Source organism: Pinus tabuliformis, chromosome 3_2 (genome assembly GCF_031772625.1).
Source record: "Pinus tabuliformis cultivar Carrire ecotype Pingquan chromosome 3_2, CPIR1, whole genome shotgun sequence".
Lineage (NCBI taxonomy): Eukaryota > Viridiplantae > Streptophyta > Pinopsida > Pinales > Pinaceae > Pinus > Pinus tabuliformis.
The window spans coordinates 760,702,027-760,727,556 of record NC_142302.1 but is presented as its reverse complement, the minus strand read 5'-3'; the positions used below and the strand labels follow the sequence as shown (position 1 = coordinate 760,727,556).

At 39.2% G+C, this 25,530-nt stretch overlaps 1 pseudogene; it reads right to left on the bottom strand.

Moving 5' to 3' along the window:
• Window positions 1–3,285: 3,285 nt before the first annotated feature.
• LOC149182839 (protein TOPLESS-RELATED PROTEIN 2-like) lies at window positions 3,286–14,106 on the bottom strand (annotated as a pseudogene).
• Window positions 14,107–25,530: the final 11,424 nt, after the last annotated feature.

The following is a 25,530-nucleotide window of genomic DNA, read 5'->3' as shown; positions in this document are numbered from 1 at the left end:
CAAAAAGAAGCCCTCACATTAATGATATGTTTGTGTTCATTTAATAAGAGGAAATGTGCCTCTTGTTATCTTTACAAATGTAACAGTCATTGTAATGTATGGTGTAGAGAGTGCTATGGCCCTCACATTAATGATATGTTTGTGTTCATTTAATAAGAGGAACCGGGCCTCTTGTTATCTTTACAAATGTAACAATCATTGTAATGTATGGTGTAGAGAGTGCTATGGTAATGTGTGATGCTTTGGTAATCTCTTAATTACATATTAATACAAATCATTCCTCTTGTTATCTTTACAAATGTAGCATAGTCATTGTAACGTATGGTGTAGAGAGTGTTATGGTAACGTATGATGCTTTGGTAAACTCTTAATTATATATTAATACAAATCATTCATGAGCCCGGCCATTGTTCTAAAACAAGAGTTTCCACTACAAGCCCTATATTAGATTGTCAATTTAAAAAATCTTCCAAGTAATTTTTCGATATAATGTAAAAATAAAAAATAACCTCTTAATTTCATATCAATACAATTCATCCTGTCCAATCATTCTGTACAGTGATTCTAGTGTGATTTAAAAGGACCATAACCAAAGGAAATAAAGAGAAATAACCTTAAACTGTACATATTAAATTAATCAATATGATACACATGCCAGGAACCCCTCGAACAAGCAGCAACAAAGAGAACTGAGACACAACCAACAACCATAACAAGCACAATTAGTTTTATAGGTAAGGGTTGACAACATATCAGACTCCAACTAAAAGGAGTTGCAAGAATGGCACTTCAAATTATAATCATATGATTCATACTCTACAACCCTCTAAACCAATCATCAACAAAAAAAACAAGGACATAGCCAATAAGCAGAATTCAAACACAAGTTACAACAAACTACATGATAGTTTTGTATGGTTGAAAGAATACCAAACTCTAAAGAAAAGGAATTGCAGGAAAAACATTTCAAATTAAATATAGCCAGAAACCTGTGAACTGCTACGCGTGCAAAAGGATTTGCATTTATAACTCTTTGTACATGCAATGTTTTGGGGTCAAACATTTTATAAAAGCCATTCATTGCAATGGCAAAATGTCTCTACATAACACTAAAGCAAACATTGATAATTGTGTGTTTATTGTGTTCTGTGTAACATGTGCACGATTATTTGCAATGTCTTCCCTACATTGAAACAATTATCTTTATATCAAAAGTTTTCCCATTCTTATAAATATATCTGGTCTATCATCTTCACAAATTTTTTTCCCGACAAAAATTACCCATAACAATAACACAACTCTAGAAACTTGCATGGGTATTTTGTTTTCATGAAAAAAGAAGGAAGCCCCTTCATCTTTCCATTCCTAAAGATTATGAATAATATACCCATGAAGTGGAAATGTATGTCAATTAAATATGATTTGACAATATTGATTCATGATCATGAAAATTTATCTTTTCTCTTCCATATATTCAAAAAAATCACGAGTAATAAAAAATCATGTTAAACCCTATCAATAAATAATCACATTTCATCAATTGACATTTTGTCTAACGCTCTAGGATCATCTACTAAAGGGTCACTAAGCACAAGGACATTATATCCATTTGGTGTGTGCCATGAAACAAAATTAGGTATACTATAAAGCAGGGCATAACAAGTGGTGAAAAGGAAACAATTGATAGTAAATCAAAATGTCCCATAGCAGACATGTAGATGGTATCAAAGCTTCCATAGTAGGCATGTAATGGTATCAAAGCTTCCTAAGCTTCCTGTTGAAGCAAGCTGTTAAAATCTCACTAGTTTGAATGCTAAGCATAAGCATATTCTAACAACGATGACCTTATCTGATTGCTTCGCAGTAAAACAATAACAAAAATTTGCCAATTTACAATAAGATATCCACTCATGAATTCTCTCCATGTAATTGAAGGAGCTAGAATCCGTGTTATTAAAAAGCAGCTAGAACTCATGCATTCATAGATAGTTACAAGCACTATAAGCAATGCAGAGTCTTGTAAGCAGCAACCGACCAAAGAAATAAATGAAGCCAACTATTAAACTGACATCCAAAATGTGTAACCTTACAACTTTCAAAGGAAAGATCTCTCCCTAGTAAGTCCATACAAAATAAAACACAAATTCCTTGCAGATTATTGTTTTCCATTAACATCTGTGTCAATATGTTCAAACAATAGTCATCGAACAAAAAGCTCGTCCTGTAAATAGCAACTGACCAAAGGAATAAATGAAGCCAACTATTAAGCTGACATCCAAAATGTGTAAACTTACAACTTTCAAAGAAAAGATCTCTCCCCAGTAAGTCCATCAAAAATAAAACAATTATTGCTTTCCATTAATATCTGTATCAATATATTCAAACAATAATCATCGAACAAGAAAGCTCGTTGAGTCAATTGCAGAAAATCATGCATAATCAATGTTTTCTCAACTGAATTACTTCAATCTGAGCAATAAAACACAAATTCCTTACAGATTCTTGCTTTCCATTAATATTTGTATCAATATGTTCAAACAATAGTCATCGAACAAGAAATCTCGTTGAGTCAATTGCAGAAACTCGTGCATAATCAACGTTTTTTCAACTGAATTACTTCAATCTGAGCAATAAAACACAAGTTCCTTACAGATTCTTGCTTTCCATTAATATCTGTATCAATATGTTCAAAAAATAGTCATCGATCTTGCTTTCCATTAATATCTGTATCAATATGTTCAAACAATAGTCATCTGACAAGAAATATCTTTGAGTCAATTGCAGAAATTCATGCATAATCAATGTTTTCTCAACTGAATTACTTCAATCTGAGCTGCAATTACTGTCAACCCAAAAATGTTGATTCAGTTTATAAATATAATATTCTCGAGTTTGACAAAGCTTCGGCATAAACCACGCTCCTTTGAATGAACATGAGCATATGAAAAAAAACTCGTGGTACAAAGAAGGGTTTCAAAATACACTGAGAAACCCTCGGAAAGAACATTCATGAATTATGCTCCAATGACGGACTTTCATTTTTTACACGACCTAGAAAAAAATATAGTGACCAAGACTACACCTACATACTCATTTACATATATTTATAATCGCTTAACCGCCATCTACAGAGATGAACAATATTTGATGAAAATTACAATCTTGATAGAATGCCTCAAAAACTGGAACACAAGTGGAGGCGTTCCACTACCAAGACGCGCTACCATTTATTCATGGTATTCTTGTAAATGAACAGTCTGTAGATACAAAGTAGTAGAGTGTACTTCAAATTGTTCTTATATTCCCATTGAAATACCTTGACGTTTGTTCCGAACCTTGGTCATTTAATGTTGGATTCGATCCGACAGTTCCATTATCTGGGGGAGGTCCAACTGTAGAATATGAAATGACTTATTTCTAGCCAACTGAGAAGCCAACAATACTATGAAGAAAAATACATATAAAAAAGATAAAACAAATAAAACAAATAAAAACACAGTTACTGTATGTGAGCTAAAAAATGCTGCAAATCTCATATATTAATTGAACTATTAACTACATTCTTATATAGTAAAACTATTAATAAAATCCACTCTGAAACATATCTAATGACATTATAGCTAATTTCCAACACCTTCCAGCAGTGACCACCCTAACAATTTGCTTCTTTAATTTGGCAGAGAACACAAAATAGCAATTTACATAACTAATTAAGCATTATTCCCAACACTCCCCCTTAATGATTAATGAGGATTTACTATCTTATCTCGTAGTGCCAAAAATTGATCTTTTGCAACTGCTTTGGTGAAGATATCTGCTAGTTGATGCTGAGTATTTATATGCTTCAATTCAATATCCTTTTTCTGCACCAAATCTCTAATGAAGTGATATTTCAGGTCAAAATGCTTTGTCCTGCTGTGATGAACTGGATTCTTTGCTAACTTGATTGCACTTACATTATCACAATAAATCACTGTAGGCAGAATTTGTTTTTCTCGAATTTCTTCCAAAATTTTTCTAAGCCAAAGAGCTTGTGTACATGCTGAGGTAACTGCAACATACTCCGCTTCTGTGGATGAGAGGGCAACAATGCTTTGTTTGTTTGAGCTCCATGTAATCAAACTAGAACCAAAAGAGAAGCAATTTCCTGATGTGGACTTACGGTCATCAAGACTACCTCCCCAATCTGAATCACTAAATCCAACAAGATTGAACTTTTCAGAAGAGTAGTAATGGATACCAAAATTTAGAGTGCCTTTCACATACCTTAAAATCCTCTTGGCTGCCTTCATATGTATTTCAGATGGATTTGTCATATATCTTGAAACAAGTGAAACTGAATATGTAATATCAGGCCTTGTGTGGGTTAGAGATATCAAGCTCCCCACAATACTTCTGTAAGTTTTATCATCAACTAAATCAACACCATCATCTCTACATAACACCTTTCCATGAGCACTTGGAGTAGGGGATGGATTACAATCAAGCATATCAAATTTATTTAGCATATCCTGCGCATAATTTGTCTGACAAATGAAAATCTCATCCTTACTTTGATAAACCTCCATTCCTAGAAAATATTTCATGATGCCTAGATCTTTCATCTCAAATTCATTCATCATAGCAACTTTGAATTTATCATTCATCTTAGAACTACTACCCATATACAATAGATCATAAACATACAAACTTATGATTAAAATATCAATACCTTCTTGTTTGTAGTAAAGGGTAGGATCATTCTTACTTCTCTGGAAGCCATTTTCTTGAAAGTATCCATCAAGCCTTGCATACCATGCTCTTGGTGCTTGCTTAAGGCCATACAAAGCCTTCTTCAACTTGTAGACATTATTCTCCTTTCCTTCCACTTCAAAACTTTGTGGTTGCTCCACATATACTTCCTCTTCTAAGTACCCATTCAAGAAGGCACTTTTCACATCCATATGATGTATGCTCCACTTTTTATGAGCTGCTAATGAAGTCAACATTCTAATGGTCTCCTGTCTTGCTACTGGTGCAAATGTCTCTTCATAATCAATTCCATACTTCTGTGTGAATCCTTTAGCAACTAATCTTGCTTTGTGTCTTTCAACACTCCCATCACTGTTAAATTTAGTCTTATAGAACCATTTGGTGCCAATCTTTTTCTTGTCATGTGGAAGCTCTATCAACTTCCAAGTGTCATTCCTTTGAATGGAATCCATCTCTTCTTGCATGGCTTGCATCCAAACCTCATTAGTACATGCATCTTCAAAACATGATGGTTCAAATTCAGCCTTGGCTAATAAAGCAAAATTGACTATCTCACCTATTGGGCTTTCTTCATGTGCTTGATTTGCACTCCTCTCATAAATATCACTCAATCTTCTTACCTTCCTTGTAGAACTTGGAGAAGAAGTTGGACTTGAACTTGATGTTGAAGAAATTGATGAAGGGCTGCTTGGTGGAGTTAAGCCACTAGTTACAGAAACATTAGTTGGTTGCTCATGATCATTATCAACAATTATATCATCATTCAAAATAGATTTTGTCTTCTCAACATGGCCTTTTTGATGACCATAAACTCCCCCTTCATCAAAAATTACATCTCTTGAGACAATAAGCTTGTTAACTAGAGGATTATACAATTTATAAACCTTGCTTGTCTCACTATACCCAATAAAAATACATAACTCACTCTTTGCATCTAACTTTTTTCTATTCTGATTAGGTACATGCACATAAGCCAAACAACCAAAAACTTTGAAATGATTAACATTAGGCCTTTTTCCATACCAAGCTTCATAAGGAGTCATATTTTCCAGTGCACTGGTGGGGCTACAGTTGAGGATGTACACTGCTGTAGCAACTGCATCTCCCCAATAAGAGTTGCTCAATCCCTTAGTTTGTAGCATGCATCTTGCCATTTCAACCACAGTACGATTTTTTTCTCTCAACTATGCCATTCTGATGGGGTGTGTATGCTATAGTATGCCGCCTCCTGATGCCATTCATATCACAATAACTCTGGAAAGCTTTTGAGCAGAATTCTCCTCCACGGTCAGTTCGCAAAAATTTGATCTTGCACCCTATCTCATTTAATACAAGGGCTTTGAACTTCTTGAATGTATCCAGGGCTTCACTTTTGGCCTTCAAAAAATATACCCAACAATTTTGTGAGTAATCATCAATAAAAGTGATGAAATATGATGACTTACCCAAACTCTTAGTCTGCATAGGACCACATATGTCTGAATGAACAAGCTGAAGTGGGTGATGAGCCCTCCATGCACTACCCTTTGGAAAACTTTCCCTTGCATGCTTTCCTTTAGCACATCCTTCACAAACTTCCTTATGCTCTTCTACCTTGGGCAAACCAGAAACTAATGCATGTGAGGTTAGAAACTTCAAACTGTGAAAATTTAAATGCCCATACTTGAGATGCCATAACCAACTTGAATCCTCATAAGCCATATTTGCAAGATTGTTGTTATGTTCATCAAACCTCAAGGGAAACATCCTATTTCTTTTCATAGGCACAACAGTGATCACCCTATTTCCCTTATTCTTATCATAGATAGTACATGTCTTATTTTCAAAGACTACTTTATAATTTTTCTCACATAGCTGCCCAACGCTCAACAAATTATGCTTCAATTGTGGAGTATAATAAATGTCATGAATACTCTTTATACCTTCTTTTGTTTGGACCTCCATAGCTCCTTTGGCAGAAACCTCCAATGATTTATCATCACCAAGCTGGATCTTGGATTTGAAACTTCCATCCTTTGCTAAAAACAACTTCTCATTCCCTGTCATATGGTTAGAGCATCCAGAATCTAGGTACCAAACATCTTTACTAGTATTTTCACCTTTGGCATAAGATAAAAATAAGTGATCTGGAGGATACTCACCACTTTCTTGAGCATAATTAGCATTTTTACCTTCTTTCAATCTGCATTCTCTTTCAAAGTGACCATACCTGTTACAATAATAACATTGAAAATTTCTCTTATCAAATCTACCTCTACCTCTTCCTCTGAAACTACCTCTTCCACTTGAGCTACCTCTTCCTCCACCTCTTGAATAATTTTGGCTTTTCCATTTACCTTGACCTTGATGGCTTTTGGTACTTCTGCTACTTGCATCTTCATTCTTTGTAATTTGTAATTTAGAGGAAAAAGCGTTCTCTACACCTTCAAAAGTTTCCTTCAATCTTTCTTCATGAGACGTCAAAGATCCAACCAATTCGTCAAACTGTAGTTTTGTCAAATCCTTACTTTCTTCCATGATTATTGCAACATGATTCCATCTATGTGTTAAAGATCTCAATACCTTTTTAATTAAAACTTCATTACTTACAGTTTCTCCAAGTGTAGCCATTTTATTGACCACATCTTTGACTCTCACACAATAGTCACTGACACTTTCAGCTTCTTGCATCTTCAAATTCTAAAACTCTCGCTTCAATGTCTAAAGCTTGACCACCTTAACTTGATCACTACCTTGGTAAGCTTCTTGTAGAGTCTCCCAGGCAGCTTTGGCAGTTTTTGCTCCTGATATTCTTGGAAATAAGCTCTTATCAAGAGCTATCTGAATGTGAAACAAAGCTTGAGCATTCTTCTTCCTTGCTTCCTTTCTTGTTGTTCTTTCATTGGCTGTAAGAGCATTCCAATCAACTGGCTCCTCATATCCTGATTCAACAATCTCCCACAAATCTTTTCCAATAAAAAATGTTAGCATCTTAATGCACCAATAATCATAATCGTTCCCATCAAATTCTAGAACTAGCATCTGGTTAGAATTCGACATGATTAACTTTGGCGAAATTCCAACAATACAACTTTATCCCAAAACAATTTTACCTGCTCTGATACCACATGTAGAATATGAAGTGACTTATTTCCAGCCAATTGAGAAGCCAACAATACTATGAATAAAAATACATATAAAAAAAATAAAACAAATAAAAACACAGTTACTGTGTGTGAGCTAAAAAATGCTGCAAATCTTATATATTGATTGAACTATTAACTACATTATTATATAGTAAAACTATTACTAAAATCAACTCTGAAACATATCTAATGACATTACAGCTAATTTCCATCACCTTCCAGCAGTGACTACCCTAACAATTTGCTGCTTTAATTTTGCAGAGAACACAAAATAACAACTTACATAACTAATTAAGCATTATTCCCAACACCAACACCCCATTTCCCATCTGACTCTGATTCCTTTCTAACTCTTAAAGCTCAATAACATGAACTCCTCCATATGTCATTCCAATAGCAAATTTATTTGGTTCGGATGGATTGAAAAAACGACTAGAGGATAGGTGTTACTGCTACATAAATAACAAAACAACAAATTAAATCATAATATGCTGTCTCAAAAGCCAAATCTGAAAAATAGATATATCAACCTTGATAGAATGAAAAAGCCCATTTACCTGTTCATTCCGAATGGTAAATATGCAGAAGGTGAAATGCGACAGTGACGCATCGAGCTTTCTGCATCAAACACTCCAACTGCACCAGAAGCTCGCTTAAACTAGGACGCTTGTCACATGAGTATATGGCACTTGAAATAGGAGTAGATAGGGAATCATGAGGAGACCACTGCAATGCAACCATGATGTAACAAGGTCATCCGATCAGATACACAAGATAAGTGACATTATATAACTGTCTATGTTTGAATTCAAGACTTCTTACAACTACTTACATAGCGCAAGCGCTCCAACATGGAAACATCAGATAGGGAATCATGAGGAGACCACTGCAATGCAACCATGATGTAACAAGGTCATCCGATTAGATACGCAAGATAAGTGACATTATATAACTATCTGTTTGAATTCAAGACTGCTTACAGGTACTTACATAGTGCAAGCTGGCTCTCAGCACAACTAACAAGCGACTTTGATCATTATGAAACTGTACTCTTGTATCTCTGACTGGTGCTGATGATCTTCCTGGCTGTAGTGGTACAACTTTTGACTTTCGCTTGTCCCACCCATCTATACCCCAGAGAGATAATTGCCGAAAGTCATGGTTGTGAGTATAGGAACATTTCCACTCGGTAGATTTCTGTAAAGTTTAAAGTGAACATCACAGAGTCAAACTATATATAATAATAAAAGACACCATATACCTGGGCATCAGCTCTAGAAGATAGCAACACATTCAAAACAAGTGAAAAATCCAGGCCCGTGATTTTCTTTTGGTAGCCCCTTGAGCTTTGTTCTCCCCTTGAAAAGGGCATTTTTGGTAAAAGGGCACAAGGAATAAAATGATAAGAATTTTAAAATCAAAGATATATTCACAGGCAACAACTCATCAACTCGAACATTGCATACATTGTATATTTGAATTGATGAATCCTCCATGCCAATTGCAATGATGTTATTTGTTCTAAGGGTGGAAAGCCAGAAAAGTGGCTGCATGTGGCATGAAAGTTGTCATGACCTGCAATGAATCACTAATTAGCATTGCCATGAAACCAGTGATTCAGATAAATTGGGAGCCTTTGAATTCTTAGCCTATAGTGGGGAACATTACACAAGAACCTTCTAGTGGGGAACATTACACAAGAAACTTCTTGAGTGATCCTGAACTATAGCTAGCTCCTTGGATAAGGAGGTGTTGGAAAATACCAACTCTAACACCACATAATTTGAAAGTTGAAAAGCACAACAATTATATTCACAGGTGAGACATTAGAGAATAAACTCCTAAGCAGACAACTGAAACTGAAATATAGCTAGCTCCTTGGAAAAGGAGGTGTTGGAAAAGACCAACTCTAACACCACATAATTTGAAAGTTGAAAAGCACAACAGTTATATTCACAGGTGAGACATTAGAGAATAAACCCCTAAGCAGACAACTGAAACTGAAATTATATATATCAGAAACATTAAAATGAGACTGGTCTTTAGGTAGAAGGCTCTCTTACCTTAAATGTCATCATATTGAATAAGGAGACCTTGCCACTGGATGTAGACATCACATAGGAATCATTCTTAGACAAAGCTATACAAGCAACAACTTCTTCTGGATTTGTATCACCAATGTAATTATTCATAACAATCCCACTAGCTGGCTGCCACATCTATAGTGGAATACTCGCTGTAGACTGTGGAATAAAATACTAACTCTTAGTTCCTCGTCAATCATTACTACATAAAATAGAGCTGCAAATCATATATCCAAAAGTATAACAAACAAATAAATAAATAAAACAAGCTAAAATAAAAAGAAAGCAAACAACTACTGAAGAACCCTACCTTTCCAGATAGATTCCAGTCACTCCGTTGCCATTTCCATAGCTTATGGAGAGCACTGGATGGCTAGTGCTAAAACATCAACACCATAATTAGTGTATATCATTTTTACCACCTGCAAGAAATAGCACATTACTTGTTTGGATCAATATCGACAGAATTTGTAGCAGATAAAAATGTATTGTATGTAAAACTTTAGTGTTTTCTATAATAGAAGGATGATTGCATACCTTGCTTGCATGCATTGTTTCAGGAAACCTGAGAGACCTACACTGACCCAAATCAGTGATCTTCAACTTCCAGTTCTTCCTCTTGTCTGTAACCTCATCTAGAATCCTTGGTTTAACAGCTGGTGTCCAACTGCTGTCTATGCTACTATGCACACATGTTATCTCGAGTGTCAGATAATTTTAAGAATCCACTGATCATATCATCCTATTCCTATAAAACATATGCAAAAATAATGGGTAATAGAGCATTTGAAAGGGAAAAACAAAATCCTATGCTATATGGAAACTTCAAAGCAACAATATATGTAATATGGAGTGAAAGTTTATACACTGATAAGATATATGTGACAAACTAAACTGAATATGGTTGGACAACTATTGTAGACCCTAAAGAAATAATTCTAGGAGAAAGCTCTTACAAAATTGGTCATTGACACTGCAGGTGGAAGTCACTCTGAACGTTCTATAGCACAGGGAAGGGAACCAGGAGCAGTGACTGAAGGAGGCAGGACATTCACAATTGAAGTCTGCGTATTAAAAATTATCTAGTTATAGAGTTTAAACTTAACCATTAGTTAGCAGTGCATGTACATAGTAGATGTTCATGAAAGCAATTTACCTTTGTTGCCATTGTCTTTGGTGGCACCCTCGTTCCCTCAAAGGATCTACTCTTCAGCATGTGAATTAAGGGAAATACCTCTGCATTGGCTAAGATCTTTTTTCTATGTAATTACTTGTGATTGCCAACATGGAACCATCTTTACTGGAACGAAGGCAAGAACTAGACTGGAACTTTTTGGGAAATAACACAAGGATTATACATTGAGATGTGATCAAGAAAAACATTTTTTTCTCAAAATCATTATCTCTCAAACTCTAAAAATAAGCCATCCTCATCTTCAAAAATAACTTCTTACCGAACTACCCTCAACATCAATTGTTGTCAGGATATTGGTGTTATCCATGTCCCAGAACTTATTTGAAATTCATCGCCAGCTGCCAAGAGCGTATTCCTGGTTGTATCAAATTGCACAACACCTAAGGAATGCTTCCTAAAACCAGAATATGCCTGCTTGATAGTTCCCTCACTTTCATTGCACTCAACCAGGTAGGAATCACCATCTTAAATCACCATCTTTACTTGTTTTATAGGAGAAGAGCCTAATAAAAATACAGATAATTTAAAAAAAGACATTGTCTTTACATAGTACATAATATATAGAAAATTGAAGAAAGTAAAACTCAGATCCACATGAAGGCACTTTATAAACTAAACACCATTCCAAGTTTAACATTTTACCTTGCTCCATCCGCACTGCAGGCCATTGTTGTGCACCAGAGATCGGAAGCATTATAGTCCACCCTAGATCCCGCAAGATCATACGACCAAGCTTAAGTATTTCCATCAATAGCTTTAGAAAAAATAAACTACATACAAACAAAGAGTCATAATCCATCTATCTTTAGTGCAATTAAGTATTTCTCATATAGAAAAAAATTCAGAGGAAGCTAAACATCAAACAAAAATAGAATATGCAATGTAACTTTAAAAAAAACCTAGAATTTAATACTACTCAACTGCAATGCACATAAAATTGCTTAGGTCTCAAGGAACAAAGTACCTGAATATTTTTATTTTCTGGTGAGGACAAACAGAATAGACAGGTGCTTCATGACCTTGAAATGTGTACTGCTTTCAACCAGTTACTGCATCCCACACCTACAAGCGCACAATTTTTTTCATATACAGATTAAGTAAACGAGAACTATTGAAATGAGTCTTGACACATCTGATAAAAATCAGATTACCTTGATAGTCTTATTATCCCCACATGTAACTATGCGTAGCTGGGAGGTAGCATGTGAAAAAGCAATATCATTGACCCCACCAGCGTGTGTGTCAATCTGTATAAATTATATCAAAGCTAATAAATTATACTTTCAATACAAACGTAATTTTAAAGACATACAAGCATGTACAGGTTGGTCTTTAAGCATGTAAGCAAACCTCTGGATGTTGTCTCAAATCACCTGCCACAATATAAGAGAATATATGTGAATTATATGCTTGGAAAACGCAACTCCTATAACACAATGCAGGCATGTCAGTATCTGAATAGAGGGAATAGCACACCATTGTATTGGTGCACAACCAACCAAAAGGAGACCAGAGACGTGTAGATGGCATTATTACAAATCACTCACCTTGTTGTATAAAGGAGGAAATGATATCAAAACATCTTATTTAAAAAGAGTATAGATTAATTTACCAAGGACTGCCCCATCTGGGCTCCAAATACAATGATTCACTGACACAACTGGATCTTTCACAAGAGCAGCCTATGAAAACATAAAAACACATGTATAAGAGTTTACCTAAGGTCTGTGCTAATGATAAAATCCAGTAAAGAACTGTAAAATATTTTCAAGATCAATTCATAGATGTACAATTTCCACAATTTAAATTACAGAACCAATTTAGGAAAAAATCATCTTTGGAATCGAACGAACCGAAATTTCCCAAACCTTAAAGGTCCTGTAAGCTAATCTTTCTCAAGATGCCGCTTCCCAAATTGCAATGTCACCAGCATTTGTTCCAACTGATTGATAAAGCCAAAAATCCAAAATTGAATCACTAGCCTGTGTGAACATACTTATAAAGATAAAAAAGTACATCTTCCAAATTGACTTTAGGAATTTAATTGAATGAAGAATTGTATAGAATGGAATTTGAAATCACGTAGCAGAATTGTTTGCTGCAGAGGATGGAAATCCATACTTGTGACATTTGAACCCTGATTGAGAGTTCTTACCAGAGGCTTTGGCAGGTCATCTTGTGAGTACATATTAAAGAGGATGAGTTGGGCCTGGGTACGTCACCTACAATTAGAAAGTAAGAAATCTTAGTTTTGTAGAAAAGCAATGCCCTGTAGCATAACTAACAAATCCTACTCAAATTTGATCACATACAACAGTCAATGGACCTGGTAGAAAAGCCAGTTAACTTAAAACAAACAAAAAGTAAAAGAGAATTTAGCATTAAGTTGTGACTCGATTAAGAGAAATGAACACATGGACTGTAGACAAACAATTTCAATCCATCATATAATCAAATATCGATCTTAATTAATTCTCTGTATGTACCTCCTTGGACTGGCCACCCCGGATAAGCTTCATGAGGTGTTCGGAATTAGCAGATTGATATCTACAGTAGTACCATTTGATGGTGGAGTCCTAGGTTGTTTTAGGAAAGCAGCTGAAGCCATTCATAGAAGAAAAGTCGAAATATGCTCTATTGGGAAAACTTGTGTTATAGAAAAAAAAAGAAAATTATTTATGACAATCTATGAACACAGACGGCCTACTAAATCATCCTACTTCAAAGGAAATTGGTCCAGAAAAGTGCGGAAAAGCAGGATTAGGATTTTTGATTCATCCCGAAAGACTGCTGGAAGAAGCACTAGTAGGCTGGAAAGGCTGAAATAGAAAATGCAATATACAATATTCTAGAAAGAAGATGCTGACCAATCATCCTAAAATGGCTCAATAAAATATTGCCAAGAATTGTCAACTTATCAACCTTCTAATCATCAAACGATATAGGCCATATGTACCCTCTCTCTACAAAGTCATGTAGCTATCTTTCTGATTGTAAGTTGCAATAGAGTAGATCAAGTTGTGGAATTTTCAAGTTGGTATTTATACCATATTGTGCAACGAAAAGCCAAGTCTTTTTGTGCAGCTCTTGTGAAGGCAATATTCTTGCATGTCATCAATTTGGATAGGTTGAGTTAAACGATGTAGTCAAGGAATAAATAGCATATATTGCAGGAGAAACAATTTCACTGTTGCATTTATTGTTCATTAGTTAGCACTACAAATACTCAGCGACATTTCCATGACAACTTCTTTGTACCTATCCCAGCATCTATTGGAGGCAACTAAGCCTTTCATGGAAAAAAAACCTATGGCCAAAAAACTAAACAACAAAGAAATGATGGCGAAAGCATGGAAGGAATGTCATGTCCCTTCTCAAATACATTAGTAACAAGGTGTTGTTACACAATTTTGCAAATTTTTTACTAAGGAAGAGGGCCCCACACTTTCGACTTAGGGACTTAGGGGCCAAATCGACTTTCTTTAGCTGCTAGTGGAATGTGGGGGCCACCCACATAGGAGTTTGAATTAGCCATTCGATATGCTTGGAGGGAAAATCGAATGGGTGGACGGAGGGGCCCACATCAGGCTAAGGGGGCCCAAGGAGTTATAAATAGAGATCAACTCTCATTTTGTATTCATTTTGAATATTTGACAAACAAACTCACTCTTGTACACTTTGCTGCTTAGCGAGTCTACTGGCTGTTTAGCCACGAGTCTTCCGCAGGGAAGATTCAACCTCTACCTCGGGGGACCATCTGTGCCTACCCTAGGGAGGTTGTTCCATAGAGATTGCAGGAGTTTCTAACAGTGATTCATAGCTCAGTGAGCCACGCAGAGGAAGGGACTGTGTGTTTTTGGGCAACCAGAAATACACAGAGGTTGATTTAGCTAGCCAAGAGGCCCCCAACTTGCTGGGAGTTTTCGGGAGCAAGGAAGGTGGAGGATTGAGGTATTTTATCAGTGTTTTGTAGCCAGCCAGCCAGTACACACAACAATATACATTTATGGGCAGAGAAACTGTGCAGTGGTCTCCAACAACAAATTTGTGGGGCTTGATTGAGTAGCCATTAGGGCCAAGGACCATTCGGGAAGCAAGGGATCAGATAGTACAGGGGAAAGCAACTTTTGAGGGGTGTTTCCAGGTGGATTTGTAGGCTGTTACCTACAAATCGAATTTGGCAACAATCGCCAGAGAGCAGCTCCCAAGAGGCGAAAATCCAAAGTCAAAATCAGAGAAATTCCCTTCTAGGTTTTTCTAGGTTTTGTCCAAGGAGTCTAAGGTAAAAATGGCTAGATTTTTTGGGCAGTTTTTGGGCACTTTCCAGCAGACCAAAAGTCAACAGATGTAGTCGAAGAGCAGCTCCAATTGGCCGAAATTCGAAAATCAAAATCAGAGAAATTTCCTTCTGGGTTATTTTGGGTTTTGTCCAAGGAGTCAAGGCTAAATGGGAAAAAAATTCTGGGCAATTTTTGGGCACTTTCCAACAGGACGAAAGTCAGTAGATGTAGCCGGAGAGCAGCGCCCAAGAGGCCAAAATCCAAAGTCAAAATTAGAGAAATTCCCTTCTAGGTTTTTCTGGGTTTTTTCCAAGGAGTCTAAAAGGCTAAATGGGTACTTTCCAACAGGCCGAAGTTAGTAGCAGTTTACTGGGACAACGCAGAGCATAGTAGAGCAGCAACTAAACAACCATCTTTCCAGCTATTCTACCACCTGGGTTTGGTCCAACTTGTCCTTGAGACAAGCCCAGGTGCACTACTCCATTTATATATTGTATTCATGCTCTCATATTTCATAATATATGGCTCAACAGTTCCAGTATTACAGTGCTTCATGGGTGTTTGCTAAATGTTTTTAATTTTCCACTGTTGCACTGTTTGTTTAATTGGTTTATCACTTCAATTCCTATTTAGGAACATTATAATGGTATCAGAGCATGATCTTGGCGCAGCTGTGGGTAACTAGTAAGATCATGGGAGATTTGGGCATGTATGCACAGTGATGAGTTACACCGTACACTACCCATGGTTCAAGGGAGATTCAGTATGCAGGGATTCTACGGTGGAATCCGCTGGAGTGATGAGAGGTTGGCTCAGTTAAGGAATGTGTCAGACCAGATCCATCCTTGTCCTTACAACATAGACACTAGAGGTGCACAAGCCGTGGGAGTATAAAAAATCAGGGCACCAAATCTCCTGGAAAGAAGCAGGCAGGCCAGAGATAGTTAGAGGATGAGTCAAGGAGACGATTTTGCTGGTGGAGACCTACTCTTAGACATCAAGGGCCTGAGGAGGAGATTGAACATGAGGTAGAGGACACGCGGGAGTGTGAGGATCACATTGGTATACCTAGTGTGGCACAAGAGTCACCATTGTTGGAGGCCTCTTTGATAGCACCAGTTGACACCTTGGGGGAGAAAGTAGAGCATACACCCATAGGACCATCCATTGATGAGGTGTCAAGAAACATCCCCAATGTTGATGAGGAGTCAATAGATACAAAGGCATCTAGATCTATGACACAGTTGCCGGACGACAGTCACCTACAGTTGACTGATGAGCATGTCTTGCATGTTGGGTTGTCTAGGCAAGAGCAGTTGGAGGCTCATGTCGAGCCCATGATGGAGGAGGATGTGCAACCATCCTTTGGGCTAGCCAGTGATGAGGGGTAGCATAGAAACCACATGTTGGGATTTCAGCATAGTTCGCTTCAAAGGCACACTGACAGGATCTACAGCGTTATCAGCCCATCCTTACGCATTGGATTGAGAGAGGCGGAGTTGTCTAGACATACCAAAGGGGATGACCAGGTTAGAAACACTGTTGGGTCACCTTTTCCCATTGGAGATAGAGAGAGATAGAGCTACCTAGCTAGATCTCATGTGTTGACCTGGGTAGTGGGATGAGATGGTCAGAGTTGCACAAGATGCAACATCCACATGTCGGGCTTGCTCTATGTGCTAGAGTTTGTGCATTTGATCCCTCTTTTGGGGTTGGTGTTATAGACATTTTTGTGCCTTACAGCATAAAGCATGAAATGTCAATAATCTAAGGGATCCAAAGTCCCTAAACATGTTGTTCTTACCCTTAGAGGAACAAGGTCAGCAAACCACAGCACTACAAATCAGTTCTCCACTGAAAAACACTCAAAAACAGGTCAATTTTGGATCAAAGCAGCTGCTCCAAAGGCTACCTGCATTGCATAGCAGGTGCAACAAAGGCTACTTGCGTTGCATAGCAGGTACAACAAAGGCTACCTGCGCTGGGCGTACCTTGACATGTGGAGGAATCTTTCTCTCAATGTGCCAGTGCCCAGGAAGCTTCCAGAAAGACACTTGATCATAAGATTCGCCTAATGATGAGTTAAGAGCTTCTAAAACTCCAAGTGGAAGACAGAAACTCCAAGTGAAGAACTGAAGAACAACTGGAGATGAAGAGGACAACAAGTCACACATCAAGCTGGCTTATCTTCACTCCAAAACTCTATATAAGGATCTCATCCCATGGGATCTAAGGGGGGCGGAATTCAGTGCAAAGAATCGCTGTTGGTTTGCAGTTGAGAGTATTGGGAGATTGCTTGAGGGAGGTGAAGAAGAGATTTCTCTCCGTCGGGAAGGTGATGCTAGATTGGACCTCGCATGGTTGTATCACCGCCTGAACCTTACTTCCATATATTAATAAAGCATTTGAGGTTCTTCTATTCGCATGTGTTTCAATGATGTATTGTCTTACTTGCGTTTTTGATTTATGCTAATCCTTGAATCATTTATGCATGCATGCTTCTCGTAGTTTCCTTTTCTTGTCTTATTTGCAGGATCTCGTGTAGCTGGGCCCGTGAAAAGACTTGGAGCTGGGAGCAAGAGGCAAACAAAGGAGATTGGATCGACCATTTGCGCAAGACATCGGTAAGTGGATCTCTCCCTTTTATCTCTTGCATGTCATAAAGAAGAAACTTTAGATAGCTTTGCTTTCAGCTGTTGCTAAGGAACTGTCACCCTTAGAGTGGGTTAGGGTCATTCCGAGTTGGATACTTTCCCCCACAACAGACTGGTGACTCCGCTGGGGATCGTGTCTTGTTGGTAGCTTGTGTTTCTTGCTATTCATTTCTTAAACAAAAGAGTACCGAATCGAACTGCATTCGAGTCCTTCGAATGCAAAGTAGAGGGGCAGCTACTCTAGCCCAGTGCTAGGCATGTTTATGATTTGAAGAGCTGATCCACAAGGACTCTTTTTAGCTCTTTGTGATAGTGTTCATCTTCCTTTAATCATCCTCTAGAGTATACTTGACTGATAGCCTCTGATTTGGCCAAAAACCGTTCATTTTTGAGCAAACTATGAGCCGGAATCTGAGAGAGACGAGAGTTGTCTCATCAGTGCAGCTGCAACAAAAGCTACCTGCACTGACAACGCAGGTCCCGAAGGGGCTACCTGCGCTGCATCTCAGATTGACAGTGCAACACCTGCGCTGATCCAGTTTTGCCTTGTGCAGCTGGGATTTCCCACTGTCTGTTGCCCAGTTTTCAGTATTGTTTTTGCAGCCTGTTGTCAACCTGTATACCCAGATGAAACCACTTCTCTTTGCCTTCATTCCCCCTCAGTTGTATGAAGAAACCGTGATTGTTCTTATTGTATTTCTTGCTGTCATTCACTGTTTCCCATAGCGAAAGCGAACTAGTCTTGCTATGACCTCTTGGATCTAGACCTGTGAGAAAGTGTCGTTGTGATTCTAAGAGCTAGTTTATTGCTGTTCATAGCTGCTTGAGCATTTGCTTTCGTTATATGGTTCGAATTTCAGTATTTCTTGTGTTGAAACGAGTGAATCTTAAGGTGTTCTTTTGATTATTGGACATAACTTGTTTGCTTACGCTTGAAATCGAATTCGAAATTATACAACAGCTTTCTTTTTGTCATACACCAACATTAAGAAAGAAGAAAAGAAATACTTGCATTGTGCATGTGCATTTTGACAGCTTGCATGTCGATTTAGGAAAAGTGCATCAGTGTGTGCTCTATGATCTATTTGAAAAGATGATGTCTTTCTTTTCCTTCAGTAGTTAAGGTTTTCATAAGTTGAAAGAATTGAAAAAAGCTTGCTTATCATTCTTAGACTGCATTTAGGAGTTGTCTCATACATCACGTGGTGATCCATAAAGGCAAACTGCTAAGCAAGATCAACCTAAAAAGAACTGAATTTATCTAACAACGCTTTGAAACATAACGAAACACAGTAGAGGTCTAGGTAGAGACGTGAACCGGCGTTGTTAAACATAGTGACTGTTGATCTCTACGAAGGTGGGTGATTCCTCCTGAGGGACGATAGCACTAATACGGACTTGTGCCCCCGCGTACCGTCGCATATATTGGGGGACCCCTATAGGAACAAAGCCTTTATCCATAGGAAGCCGTGTCGGCCGCCCTACTGATCGCGATGCAATGAACACAGCATTCACGAAGATCGACCACTCGTACCGTAAAACGTATTCTGTGGTTTCGCGAAAGGTTTGGCACACCCTTGCCTAGAACTCCAGAGTAGTTTCTTTTGGCCTTTTTCAAACTCTATAACTGAAAAAGTCCATCCGAGCATTTGTCACTTCGGGCTCGTTAATACATCGAAGGAGACTAGAGTCATCTTTAGCTTTTTCTCGACTCTTAAAAAGTGAAAAAGCAAGTTGTGTCTAAAGCGTCGTCATATAAAATTCATCTTAAACGGAACATAATTACCCCTGATTCCTACGTTGATCTTAAAGTTGAGAACATGGAACCCACCAACAAAGGGATTCCGCATGATGGGACCCCTAGCCCTTTCTCCTCTTGGGGAGAAGTTGGTGCGCCCCACATGGCCACATTGTCACTTCCAGGGCTGACAATTGGCCTGCCAGTTTGGCTATTCTCAACCGCTGTAGTTCAGACCACCACGGTTCCTGAACAGTCGAGTCAACAGTTAGACCCGTCTAGAGCTACCCTCCAGCCTTCCACTTCTTATACGCCTTCCTCCGATCCTTCTTCTTCGAAAGGTCAAGCCGCCAAAAGCGCGGCTCCCATAGAAAAGAAGAAGGAAAAGAAGAAGAAAGAAAAGAAGCAGAAGGAGCCAAAGGCGCCTGAGGGCAAGCAAAAGGTATCTAACGAAAACCCACACACAGCATGGACCGGGCCCAAATCGCCATGTGTCATATGTAGAGGGAACCACCTCCACCGTGATTGTCCCAGTATTCCCCGGATACTAAGGGACTGGTCCCCTCGTTTGCACAGTTCGGAAGCGTCAACCTCTGACAACCAGGTTGAATGCTTACCATCGACCGGCGAAAGTGAAGGTTCTAGACGACGTAGGGGAATGAGATTCCCATGCGAACTGTGTGAAAGCAATCACACCCTTCGCCGTTGTCCCCTTTTAGACGAAGCAAAGAGAGTTTTGGAAGATCAACCGGTTGCACCGTTGCTACTTCCTCCTGGATACCAAAAACTCGCGCCAAGTCCTTCGTTGGTCGAAAATACAGCTGCCCCGCTCATAGGGCCAGCTGAAGTGTCAGTCACTGAAAGTGAACCTACTGAATCTGGACCGGACGAAAGTCTAAAGGTCGAAACGGCAGTTGACCCAGTTCTCCCTTCAGAAGTTTCATCTTCAAATACCACAGTCACTGAGGATTTATCTTCAGTTGACACCCTCACCGAAGAGAGTAAGGATGACACCGTCCAGGTTCTCTTCGTCAACACCGATTCCGATGAACATCAGGGCAATGTGCCCACTCCTTTATCGCAGGAAGGAGCGTCGTCAGGATCATATCCGGCCGTGTATTCGGTCCCACCACCAAGCAACCTGGTTGTGTCCTTTGATTGGAACCAACTAGGCAGACCCCGGTTACCAGCCAGTATACCATTTAGAATTATAGTCCAAATATACAAAATGGTGATGGCTGGAACTATCATTGATGAAGGGGCATCTGTGAGTATCCTGTCCTCTATTGCTTGGAAAGCACTGGGTTGCCCGACGCTTTTGCCCGAGACGAGGCGTCTCTCGGGTTTTGACAAAGGAACCAGTCGACCATTAGAGATTCTACCTAATGTGCCTATTACACTGAAAGGGGAGGCTGTCAAGATGAATTTGATGGTCGTCCAAGGACCCTTGGATTATAACCTACTCCTTGGACGAGACTACATATATTGCATGGAAGCAATAGTCTCCTCGCTCTTTCGAATAATGTGTTTTCCATACGAAGGAAGAATGGTCAAGCTCGTAGACCAACTTTCATTTCCGGGATCACGCATCACAAATAGTCACATACCTATCCTGAATGGTCTATTTGATCAAGAAAGGTCTCTACCTCCGGTTCTTCTTCCTGATGAGCGCGAGTGATTCGGGAAAGTAGGGCCGGAACCCAGGGGGCATGCATCCTGGTCTTGTCTGGAGGCAGAAAAAACCTTGGGTGTAAAGTAGAATTTCCGCGGGAGAATATGACTAGTCCGTACCCCGTCCCCTCCTTCTTCTTCGTAAAACAGAAGAGCCGGGAAGAGCTCTCATGCGGAAGAAGGGGCTGTTAGGAGTGGGGTTGTTCTGGAAAAAGATTCTTTTGTTAAAGTTATGTGGGAGGACGGGGGCCCGTTACTCACCTTTGTCTAAATAAGTAGGCTCTACCAAAAAAGGGGATCCGTTTGTGGCAGCAAGAAGTAACCATCTTTGGATAAGAGGCAAGCCTCACCCATTAAAACAAATGTTTTAGAGGATAAGTAGGGGCAGCCTCCAAAGAAAGGGATTCAATTGCTGCAACGAATTGTAACCATCTTTGTGTAACCTAATGATAGACATCGCCGAAGAAAGTTTCTGTTTGAAAGAATTAGCAGAGCAATCTTTGGGTAACCTGAAAGAGGTAAGCCTCACCTGTTGAAAACAAAGGTTTTTGACGGAAAAGTAGGGGCAGCCTTGAAATTCGACTTACACCTGGGGGCATGCAAACCTCTTGGAATGCAAGCTCGGGCGGCTTTTTAGTTTTAGGTAGGACTAACCCCACTAACCCGTAGGATGGGCCAATACCCGGCTTGCATAAAGAGAGGATATGGAGCAAAGTGTAGGGAGATGAAGCTCTTTAAAAAATAGGGATCTTCCATGAGACCTTACTACTTTATGACTGGTAAAAACGAGCAGTTTTGGCAAAGTTCATGCTCGTTAAAAAATAAACGCAAGATCCGAGCAGTTTTAACGCGGAAATTCATGCTCGTTAAAAAATAAACAAAGCTTGTGAGTAGGCTTCCCCCTAGTGTTCAAGCTCATTCAGAAAAAATGAACCGGTAAATAACCATTTGAGACCGTAAATTCATCAGCCATAAAAGCCTTGGTCGTGTTTGTGCACCGTCACCTCCACTTGTCATTTGGCCGATCATTCACATCCACTTGATTGTTTACCTATTTTGAGGAACAGCTGCGAAGAGTGATCCCACCTAGCCATCCTTGTAATACTGCTGTGATTGGAAAATTCCAACCTGTACCTGGAATCTGCTGCTATCCCTGTTTATCACTCGTTCCTCAAAATACGAGTCTTCTTTGAGCTCTTTTCACTGACTCGTAAAAAATGAAAAGTTTGCCGAGTTTTGGCCTTCCAGCTCGTTAAAAGGACCGGAAAAGCTATCCCTCCTCTAGATTTTAATCTTTTTGGACCTGAGGGATTATTGCACAAAAAGATCGAGCGCTTGTCTAGTTCGGCTCGATAAAGATATCGAACATTCATCCCTTCTGTATTGTTTTATACTTTTTCGGACTTAAGGGATTAGATGACGAAAAAGGACCCCTGGAGTCTACTTTATGTACACTTTTCAGACTCTCTAAAAATGAAAAGGACCGAGTTGTCTTTGTCGCTGGGCTCGTTAAAAATATTAGATAGCGACAAACTTGTCTTTAGAGTCACAAGAACGAGTTTCCCTATCGCTAGGCTCATTAAAACATAGCGATGGGCTTGCCCGAAGGGCAAGTTATAGATCAAGCATATGTTATCCTCCTCAAGCTTGACAAAAATAAAGAGGTACTGGTCAGAAATGACTGGGGAAAAATTGGGAAGAACCTCAAAGCTTAATGGTAGCAAGTCGCTCTTGAACATGAAACTTTTGCCTCCGTAAATATCGGGTTGGGTTATTATCATTCACCGGTCCCTTCACCATGGTCTCGCCATACCATCCATACATGGGGTAATGCTACCGATCCATCTCATCAGTGTCGTTATATGTTCAAGAGATGTCATTCAGAAAGTGTCAACCAGGTCCCATCCACTACCGTACATCATCTTTCATCCTTCCATGACCGCCACCCTGAATCATATTTCACAGATCGTTTTCACCAATCATCACTAGCTCCGTTCCATGTCACTGATGTGGGATTCATTAAGGCCCTCCTTTGACGGATCACTTCTTGTCGACATCAGCTCATTATCCTAGAAGTTGATCTAGGAACACCCCCTCAGTACTTTGAAGCTTGCATGCCTCAATGGCAAGTTTCTCACTCCCGGCGATAGGTATACATTAATGACCTTCGACCAGGAGACTTTGCGTGGTGTTCGACGTCAGATCCTATATTCACACCACGTGAATTGTGCTGCAGTACCTTGAGGGTCATCATCATTATCGGTGATTCCTCTCGCGCTTGTTAACAGTTTACATTATTGACTGGTAATCAAGCGATGTCTTTCCATGTTCAACTTCAAGAAATTCTCACATGGATCGACTTGTACTAAAGTGAAGATCGGACAAGTTTGAAGACCCCGGATCTAGTTTCATCCATCCGGGCTGCGATATATATTCAAGAGATAAAAACATAGACATGTGCAGCAGATGATTATCCTACTAAAAGGATGATAATTAAAAGCAGAGAATTATCCGTCTCTTATCAGACGATCGTCTGTTTATGTACGACAAATGTATTTATAAAGCTGATCATGGGAAATGCCCGCATCAGCTAGATCATGAAAAGAAAGTATGAAAAGATAATGTATTGTATTGTATTTTGTTACAGGTCACCTCCCGACGATTTGAATGAACTTCGGATCCTCCTAATAAAGCATTTCACCCGATGAACGACCTCATACTTTAGGGGGCAACTGTTATAGACATTTTTGTGCCTTACAGCATAAAGCATGAAATGTCAATAATCTAAGGGATCCAAAGTCCCTAAACATGTTGTTCTTACCCTTAGAGGAACAAGGTCAGCAAACCACAACACTACAAATCAGTTCTCCACTGAAAAACACTCAAAAACAGGTCAATTTTGGATCAAAGCAGCTGCTCCAAAGGCTACCTGCGTTGCATAGCAGGTGCAACAAAGGCTACCTGCGTTGCATAGCAGGTACAACAAAGGCTACCTGCGCTGGGCGTACCTTGACATGTGGAGGAATCTTTCTCTCAATGTGCCAGTGCCCAGGAAGCTTCCAGAAAGACACTTGATCATAAGATTCGCCTAATGATGAGTTAAGAGCTTCTAAAACTCCAAGTGGAAGACAGAAACTCCAAGTGAAGAACTGAAGAACAACTGGAGATGAAGAGGACAACAAGTCACACATCAAGCTGGCTTATCTTCACTCCAAAACTCTATATAAGGATCTCATCCCATGGGATCTAAGGGGGGCGAAATTCAGTGCAAAGAATCGTTGTTGGTTTGCAGTTGAGAGTATTGGGAGATTGCTTGAGGGAGGTGAAGAAGAGATTTCTCTCCGTCGGGAAGGTGATGCTGGATTGGACCTCGCATGGTTGTATCACCGCCTGAACCTTACTTCCATATATTAATAAAGCATTTGAGGTTCTTCTATTCGCATGTGTTTCAATGATGTATTGTCTTACTTGCATTTTTGATTTATGCTAATCCTTGAATCATTTATGCATGCATGCTTCTCATAGTTTCCTTTTCTTGTCTTATTTGCAGGATCTCGTGTAGCTGGGCCCGTGAAAAGACTTGGAGCTGGGAGCAAGAGGCAAACAAAGGAGATTGGATCGACCATTTGCGCAAGACATCGGTAAGTGGATCTCTCCCTTTTATCTCTTGCATGTCATAAAGAAGAAACTTTAGATAGCTTTGCTTTCAGCTGTTGCTAAGGAACTGTCACCCTTAGAGTGGGTTAGGGTCATTCCGAGTTGGATTTTTTCCCCCACAACAGTTGGATGGTGAGAGATTCTGAGTTGGTACCCAGTGGACTGGGCTAGATAGTAGGCAGTGGTTCACAAGACTGCACAGAGTCAGGTCGTAGCGTTTAGTGTTATATAGAGGGACGCAGAATGATGAATACAGACCCAATTCTGGGCCATAGAACCTAGTGGTGTGCAGGGCCATGTAGCGAGGAGCAGTGGAGGAGCATGGAGATACATGGTGGTATACCATAGCATGTTGGTTTACAATGTGGGGTAGG